This window comes from Triticum urartu, chromosome 1, assembly GCF_003073215.2.
Source record: "Triticum urartu cultivar G1812 chromosome 1, Tu2.1, whole genome shotgun sequence".
Classification (NCBI taxonomy): domain Eukaryota; kingdom Viridiplantae; phylum Streptophyta; class Magnoliopsida; order Poales; family Poaceae; genus Triticum; species Triticum urartu.
This window is the reverse complement of record NC_053022.1, coordinates 571366159-571375078: the sequence shown is the minus strand read 5'-3', so window position 1 is coordinate 571375078 and position 8920 is coordinate 571366159.

The window sequence follows — 8920 nt, the reverse complement described above, 5'->3', positions numbered from 1 at the left end:
CGAGGTTGATTCATGTATGCATGTCCCCATGGGTTAGTGCCGCTTTGGTTTCACGACTAGCCATGTCGGCCCGGGTTCTTTGTCATATGGATGCTAGCGACACTATCATATACGTGAGCCAAAAGGCGCAAACGGTCCCGGGCCAGGTAAGGTGGCACCCGTGGGAATACCGTGCGTGAGGCCGCAAAGTGATATGATGTGTTACATGCTAGATCGGTGTGACTTAGGATCGGGTCCCTGACAGAAGGGCATCGTGTTGAAGCAGAATGGGTCGTATGGTGTGATAAATGCGGTTGCGGCTTGGTCTGGTTCTGCCATCTTGATTTGATGGTAGCCGGAATATGCGTCGAGGAAACACAATGAATCGTGTCCTGCGGTAGCATCGATAATTTGATCGATGCGGGGGAGGGGGAAGGGATCCTTTGGGCAAGCCTTGTTAAGGTCTTTAAAATCAACACACAGGCGCCAGGATTTGTCCTTCTTTGGTACCATCACCAGGTTTGCTAGCCAGTCCGGATGTTTTATATCTCTGATGAATCCGGCCTCCAATAGCTTTGCTAGCTCCTCTCCCATGGCCTGTCTCTTAGCTTCGGAAAAACGCCGAAGAGCCTGTTTGACAGGTCTGAATCCTGTTTGGATATTTAAGCTATGCTCGGCCAGCCTGCGTGGGATTCCTGGCATGTCTGAAGGGTGCCAGGCGAAAATGTCCCAGTTCTCTCGTAGGAACTCTCGTAGTGCGGCATCCACATCAGGGTTTAACTGTGCCCCGATGGAAGCTATTTTATTGGGGTCCGTTGGATGGACTTGGAATTTGACTATTTCGTCCGCCGGTTTAAAGGACGTGGACTTGGATCTTTTGTCGAGTACCACATCGTCCCTATTCACCGTAGAGCGCAGCGCAGTCAGTTCCTCAGCCGCTAGGGCTTCGGATAGTGCCTCGAGGGCCAGTGCGGCTGTGTTGTTTTCGGCGCGGAGTGCTATGTCCGGCTCACTAGCGAGAGTGATGATCCCATTAGGCCCGGGCATCTTGAGCTTCATGTACCCGTAATGGGGTATTGCTTGGAAGATTGTAAACGCTTCCCGCCCTAGCAGAGCGTGATAACCGCTGCTGAACGGAGCCACATGGAACATGACCTCTTCGGACCTGTAATTATTCGGCGTGCCGAACACCACATCTAGTGTGATTTTTCCTGTACAGCGCGCTTCCCGACTGGGGATTATTCCTCTAAAGGTTGTGCTGCTTCGCTCAATGCGGTTCCAGTCTATTTCCATTTTTTGAAGGGTTTCCTCATAAATGAGGTTCAATCCGATGCCGCCGTCCATGAGTACCTTGGTAAGACGAAAGTCGTCCACTATTGGACTGAGGACCAATGCGGCTGGTGCTCGGGCTGTTCGGTTTTAGGTTCATCACTCGCGTTAAAGGTAAATAGCCGTGTCACTCCATGGGTTTATTTTTGCTACTTGGTAGACTTCGGCAAGGCTGCGGAGTGTCCTTTTCGCATATTATTTGATGCGAAAGTCTCGAAGACTGTTAATACCGTATTGGTGTCTCTGGGGTGGCTTTCTGTGGCCTCCAGAATTAGGAGATTTTCGCCAATTTTGGCCACCTGCCGGAGTATCCAACATGCTCTGAGGCTGTGAGTTGGTGTGGCGTCCTCTGTACTGTGAATTTTTACAGGGTCCATTAAGCCATCCTTCCAGTACGGTTCCATGCCCTGTAGAGGGTTTTTGCTTTTTAGTGCTTGACCCGGGTGTCTGGTGATGATGCACCCTTTTATTTCGGACTGAGTTTGTATTCTGGGCTGGATTATCCCAAAATTTATTTCGGTTTTCCAGGCGCTTACCATCACACAGTACTTTCGTACAATGGATGCCAAGTCAGCGAAGCGTGTAATATCACGTCGAATTATGGCGTTGAGTATTCCCTTGTCCGTGCAATTATTGCAGAAGATTGAGATTGCATCTTCCTCGCGGCAGTCCCTTAGCCTGTTCTTAACCAGGAGGAATCTGGCCCAGTAATGATGTACTGTTTCATCGGGTTCTTGCCTGATTTTGGATAGATCGCTTATGTTGGGGTGGGTGGGTGGAATTAAATCCGAAGCCTCAACCCATCTCAGGCTCAGAGGCCGAGGTATTTCCGAACTCAAAAATTTGGATTCCTGGATGTTGTCCAATGAATCCAGCCCGTCGCCTGACTCTAAGTTTAGGTCTTGAGTGATATCCTCCCCTCCGTGGGTATCCGGCTTGGAGGGATCGGGAATCCGGACGTAGCGAGTACTTAAGATAGATGAAGGGTCGCCGCACTGTCCCTCTACCACGGCAACGTGATGGGTGACTTGGGGAGAGTTAATCTCTCTCAGATCAGGTTTAGGCCCAATCTGGTCGTAATCCATAGCGACTACCAGCGCGGCGAAGCGATCCAAGAGCTCGTTTATGGAGGAGATCTCCATTGGATCTAACTGCTCGGCGAGTTCCGAGCTGACATGAAGATTTTTTTCGATGGCTTGAGAGGTCATCGTCGGCGCAGAAGCCGAACAGGCGGTCATAAGAAAACCACCTAGCCGGAGGGTTTGGCCGACAGCCAAAGCTCCTTAGCAATGGTGCCGTCTTTAAAGACGGGGCGAGGCATCCTTCCTGATGGCGACGACACAAAGGAACTCTCAATGAAAGCACCAATGTCGGTGTCAAAACCGGCGGATCTCGGCTAGGGGGTTCCGAACTGTGCGTCTAGGCCTGATGGTAACAGGAGGCAAGGGACACGAACTTTTACCCAGGTTCGGGCCCTCTCGATGGAGGTAAAACCCTACGTCCAGCTTGATTAATATTGATGATATGGGTAGTACAAGAGTAGATCTACCACGAGATCGGGGAGGCTAAACCCTAGAAGCTAGCCTATGGTATGATTGTTGTTCTGTATGTTGTTCTATGGACTAAAACCCTCCGGTTTATATAGACACTGGAGAGGGCTAGGGTTACACAAAGTCGGTTACAATGGTAGGAGATCTACATATCTGTATCGCCAAGCTTGCCTTCCACGCCAAGGAAAGTCCCTTCCGGACACGGGACGGAGTCTTCAATCTTGTATCTTCATAGTCCAGGAGTCCGGCCATCCGGAAACCCCCTAATCCAGGACTCCCTCGGTCATGCTTGTCTGGGACAGCATGTTCACGTGTGTTTAGCAGAACCAGCTCATGTTTTGGAGCTTACTACCATAGTCCATTTCCCGAGAATCTCGCAACGCCATCTCGTTGATTGGTGTTGTAAACTTTCATTTTCTTCTAGACTCAATGAGTCTGGAATATCCTGTTACCAACTAGATCTGAATCTCAGGCAGATATGATGGTTGGAACGTTTCCCAGGAGTTATAATATTGGTCTCGTGGTAACCGATGGAGTGGATCCCGTGGCCAACACACCCAACCGGAAGACCTATTATTGTAGTATCTTGCTTGAAGAAGTTGGCCACCTCCCCATAAGGATTTTGTAGGATACTACTTCCTTAGTTATTCCTTATGGATTCTTGTGCTCCCGAAGTCCGACCTTTTACTTGATGTCCTAGATACCAAACCATATCAATAAATGGGTTATCCTAGCACATCAAGGAGAACATTAGAAGCGGAGTGCTAAATGTCTCTCGGTCGATCATCCAGATTTTGATCCCTTGGCCTCACTAAGGTGAACTCTGAGAAGGTGTTATCTTCCTTTGCATCTGCGTCGTCCATCACTATTCATCATGGTAGTATGATGTGTTGCCAGGATCCTCGACTCGGATGTTCGTAGAACCTTGATGAATATGGAAATGCTCAAGTTCTTGAGAGCACGCGCAAGCAAAATCATCCCTTGCGTTGTCTTCAACAAGGTAGTCCATATCATCCATTCTAGTCCGGGTGTGCCATCCATTTGTACTCCGCCAAACGATTGCTGTGAATTGCCTTAAGATGGTATAAAGAGTTTCAATGATCTTTGAATCAAAAGTAATTCTTTTTGCCACTTAAGGGAATAGCTCTACGAGCCACCTCCTCTAAGGTGCCCCGTTCGAGATGAAGGGCAACTTAACTCCTCGCTACTTGAACGCATCCACCATCTTCTTAAGCGTGGAAATGTTGCCTACCAAATTGAACCTTTGTTATCAATTTCTCTCCATCCGTCTTGATGTGTGCATTGTGTCCCGGCTTAAGATACGTTCTATCGTCTCATTCCATGAGTTGATCGTGTATCGCTTGATCTTTGTGAAGATCGAATTCTGTCGAGTTTCCTCTCTTCCGTCATCATAGTTGCAAGAAGATTTCAAAGCAAAGACATCAAGATCAATTGGAAAAAAATGAATCAACATCCTCGAGAAGGGCATCTGGATCGTGAAGATCGTGTTAGCTCTGTGTCCCCTCTGTCTTCTTACCTCACGTCTTGAATCTCGGGACGAGATTCTTGTTTAGTGGGGGTGAGTTGTCACAGCCCTAGATTAATTGTGTGCAATAGTTGCATTTGCATCCATGCATCATGGAAATCTTTCCTTAAACCTGAAATGGGGATTAACAAACCCTAGAACTCCTTTGAAAACTAGGATCAACCAAAAGAATATTTTTCAATGAACCCAAAAATGCCTTAATTAATGTTTGATAATTTTGGCAAGGGTTTTGATCCAAGCCAAAAATAGTGAACATTTTTAGGGAATTATTTGGGCTTTGAATTAATCCACTAATGTATTTGAGTTGGAGCAAATAAATCCTATAAATATTTTTATTGCTCCAATAATTCTGAAACTTTTTGTGGGGCTTTGGGCTAGTCCATATTGCATCCACAAATAATTTCAGAAGCAACAAAAATGGTTTAGTATTATTACTAAATCAAAACAGAGAAAAATAAATAGAAAACAGAAACTAATCCAGAGGCCACTTACCTGGACTGGGCTGGCCCATCTGGCCGTGCCAGTCATCACCTACCTCTGCCAGTAGGCAGAGGAGGGAGACAGCGCATGCACGCGCGAGGCGCCACGCCTCCTCCCTGCTCGCCTGCCTCACCGGACGCCTCGAAGCCCCTCCTCGACGCCACGCGACCCTGGACCCTCTCTCACTCTCCCTCGAGCTCTCTCCTCTCCACTGGTGCTCCCTCTCCCGTTTGCCCGAGCGCGCCCGCCGCCGCCGCTTGCTGCTGCCGCAGCCACCGCCTCCCCCTCGCTTCTCCGACGTGCCCACGAGCTTCGCCTCGACTCCGTCTTCCTCCCCACCGATCCGCGCCTCGCCGGAGGCCCTGCATCGTCGTCATCTTCATCATCTTCGTCGCCGGCCGCCGGAGATCCCCCTCGCCACTGCGCTCACTCTGGTGCATCCCCGAGCCCGCTAACCATCCCTATGGATCCGCCATGAGCTCCTCCTTCTTTTCCCCCTATCCCCTCACCTCCGCGCGTTCTCTAGCCCCGATCCCCAACCGTGATCGAAGAATCTCGCCGCCGGCCATGGCGTGGCCGTGGCCACAGCCGCGCAAGCTCGCAACCGAGCGCTTCACCGCACTCGCCGCGTACCCAGGAGCCCGCAGGACCGCTCCGCACCTCCTGCCGTGCCTCCTAGCGACGACCCTGAGCTCGCCCGAGCTCCGGCAGCCGCCAACGTCGTCGCCGGCGTCTTTTCTGACCATCCCGAGCCCAAACACCACCACCACTCGACGCGCAGCCCCCCAGCTTCATGTAGATGCTCCCCGCGTGCCAACTAGGGCCCTGCAGTGAAATCTCAACTTCCTCCACCGCGGATTTGGTCGCCGGCGGCTAAACATCGGCAGCTGACGTGGTCGTCATTAGCTTGAGGCTAATTAACGCGTTAATCCCGCCCTGTGCCACTGACAGACCGGCCCCACCCACCCCTAGTTACCTGCGGGGTAAACCCCTGTTAAACTTTAACCTGACCAATGTGGACCCCACACATCAGTTGACCCGCTGACGTCACCGTTGACTGGCCCACCTGTCTATGACTCGAGCCAGCACTGTGAGACTGACCAGTGGGACCCACTGGTCAGGTTTGACCTGGACCCGTTCTGTTGACCTGCTGAGGTCAGCATCACGCAGTGCTGACGCAATAAGCTATTTTCTAGGTTTAATTTAATCTAGGAAATTCCAGAAAATGTTTTAAACTTCTAAAAATCATATAAAATCAACCGTAACTCCAAATGAAATAAGTTATATATGAAAAATTATCAGAAAAATCCAAAGAATCTAAATATGGTATTTTCATGCATGTTTGAACAAGTTAACCTCACTGAATAGGAAAAATCATGATTATGGAAGAAGTGGTAATTGGTTTTGGAGTTGGAATTTGCTATAGGTTTGAATTCCACTTCAATGAATATGACTAACTATTGCACTAGGTCAATTCAGTACCTTAATATGACATATCATTCATATGTATGTGAATTGCATTGATTGCGGTTCATTTTGTGTTTGCCGGTGGTTGTTCCCTCTCGGTAGACGTTCGTTCCGACGATGAGTTCGATGACACCGATGAAGAGTTATATCATCTTCAGAAGTGTCAGGCAAGCAAAACCCCCTTGTTCATTCTGATACAATCCCACTCTCTCACTCCTACTCTCTTTTACTGCACTAGGACAACAATGATTCAACTGTTACATGTTGCGGTAGCTGAACCCCTTCCCTCTGCATGACCTGTCATTGCCACAGTAAATAGATGAAACCCACTAGCATGAGTAGGATTTGTTTGAGCCCTGATGTGCCTACTCATTCATGCTTGTTGTCGTGCCTGCTACTGCTTAGAGTTGAGTTAGGTCTGATTCATCGGGAATGAATTGGAACGTGGTGAACATGTCCTACTGTTGAGATCTAAGTGTGTGAACATGATTTGGTAAAGATAGCGGTGAGAGGCCATGTAGGAGTACATGGTGGGTTGTCTCATTGCAGCCGTCCTCAGGAACTGAGTTATGTGTTTGTGATCCATGAACAGTTACTACCACACATTGGGTTCCGGTAACTCGACCCCTCATGACTTATTAATCAACTCGACCTCTGTCCAGGAGTTGCAACTAGTTGCTGGTGTTTGTAGGTGGTGTTAGTAGTCTACCAAGTGGCACCCAGTACAGGTGGGCTTGGGACAAACTAGGCACAGTGGCACGGTGTACCAAGTGGCACCCGGATGGTGGGCTTGGGAACCCTGCACACATCGTTTGGGGCCGTGAGCGACACCCCGGCCGGATCTCCTTGCGGATGGAACCTGAATAGGCGATAAACCTGGACTAGAGACTTGTTGGTTAGTCAGGTCGTGGCCGACTCCCTCGCCAGGCTTCCGCTTGAAGGTTGCCGAGATACACGATGTGTACATGGTGGTAAGTGGGGAGAGCGTGTGTGAAGAAGTACACCTCTGCAGGGTTATCATTATCTATTCGAATAGCCAGATTCCTCGGATATGGAAACTTGGACCCCTTGCATAGTTCATAGACAAGTGAAAGTGGATACTCTAAAATACGCCAGATAAGCATGAGTGCTATGGATGGCCTTCTCGTAGGGAGACGAGAGCGGATCCATAGTGGTGTATTGATATGGTGAATATGTGGACTCGTGTGCGCCACCTCAAAAGAGTAACTTGCAGTCGTAGTTCAAGATAGCCACTGAGTCAAAGCTGGCTTGCTGCAGTCAAACTCCACCACCCCTTTGTTGATACCGATACATATGTAGTTAGTTCTGATGTAAGTCTTGCTGGGTACATTTGTACTCACGTTTGCTTATTTTATGTTTTTGCAGAGAGACTTCAGTCTCGCTAGTAGTTCCGTGTGGACTTCGACGTATAGCTTGATACCTCAGCTACGATATTGTGCCCTCAACAGGATCTTGTAGATAGTCAAATTTCTCACTCTTTTTCATTTGTAGATGTCTGTACTCAGACATGTCAAACTTCTGCGTGTGCTTTGACTTGTATGCTCTGAATGTTGGGTCATGAGACCCATGTTTGTAATATCTCGCTCCTCGGAGCCTAATGAATAAATACTTTGAGTCGTAGAGTTATGTTGTGATGCCATGTTGTATTTACACATATCGAGCATATTGTGTGTATGATTGAAATGCTTGGTATGTGTGGGATCTGACAATCTAGTTGTTCATCCTTGGTAGCCTCTCTTATGGGGAAATGTAGTCTTGTGCTTCCATGAGCCATAGTGGTCCGCTACAGCCCGGTTCACCGGAGTCCTGCTAGCCCAGCACTACTGCTCCGGAACACTTGACTGGCCGGCATGTGATTCACTTCGTTCCTGTGTCTGTCCCTTCGGGGAAATGTCACGCGGTGACATCCGGAGTCCTGCCTAGCCTGCTACAGCTTGGTTCACCGGAGTCCCCAGTGCTACAGCCCGGAATCGCACGCTACTGACTGACATGCTTGATGTTGAGTCATGTATGCATGTCCCCGTAAGTTAGTGCCACTTTGGGTTCACGACTAGTCATGTCGGCCCGGGTTCTCCGTCATATGGATGCTAGCGACACCATCATATACGTGAGCCAAAAGGCGCAAACAGTCCCGGGCCATGGTAAGGCGACACCCGTGGGAATACCGTGCGTGAGGCCGCAAAGTGATATGAGGTGTTACCGGCTAGATCGATGTGACTTGGAATCGGTGTCCTGACAAGTTCATATACACCGGCCGAGATTAATGCAAACACGACAGATTTTCATTACATTTCGAACTTTTATAGGACAAAAAAATAAAAGAAACCCGACCCTAAACCTATTCTACGACAGCGACCGACGTCCTCCATCTGTGATCTCCATGTACGGGGGCGGGGTTCAAGACCCGTGAAGTGAAGGGGCGGTCTCCGGCGAGGAAAAGTAGAACACGGGAGACGAACCGGCCAGTTGGCACACCATGCCCTGCCGCCTCCCATGCCCTACTCATCCTCGAACGAGTCCCCGACCTCGGCGATGCCGAACGTTGGAC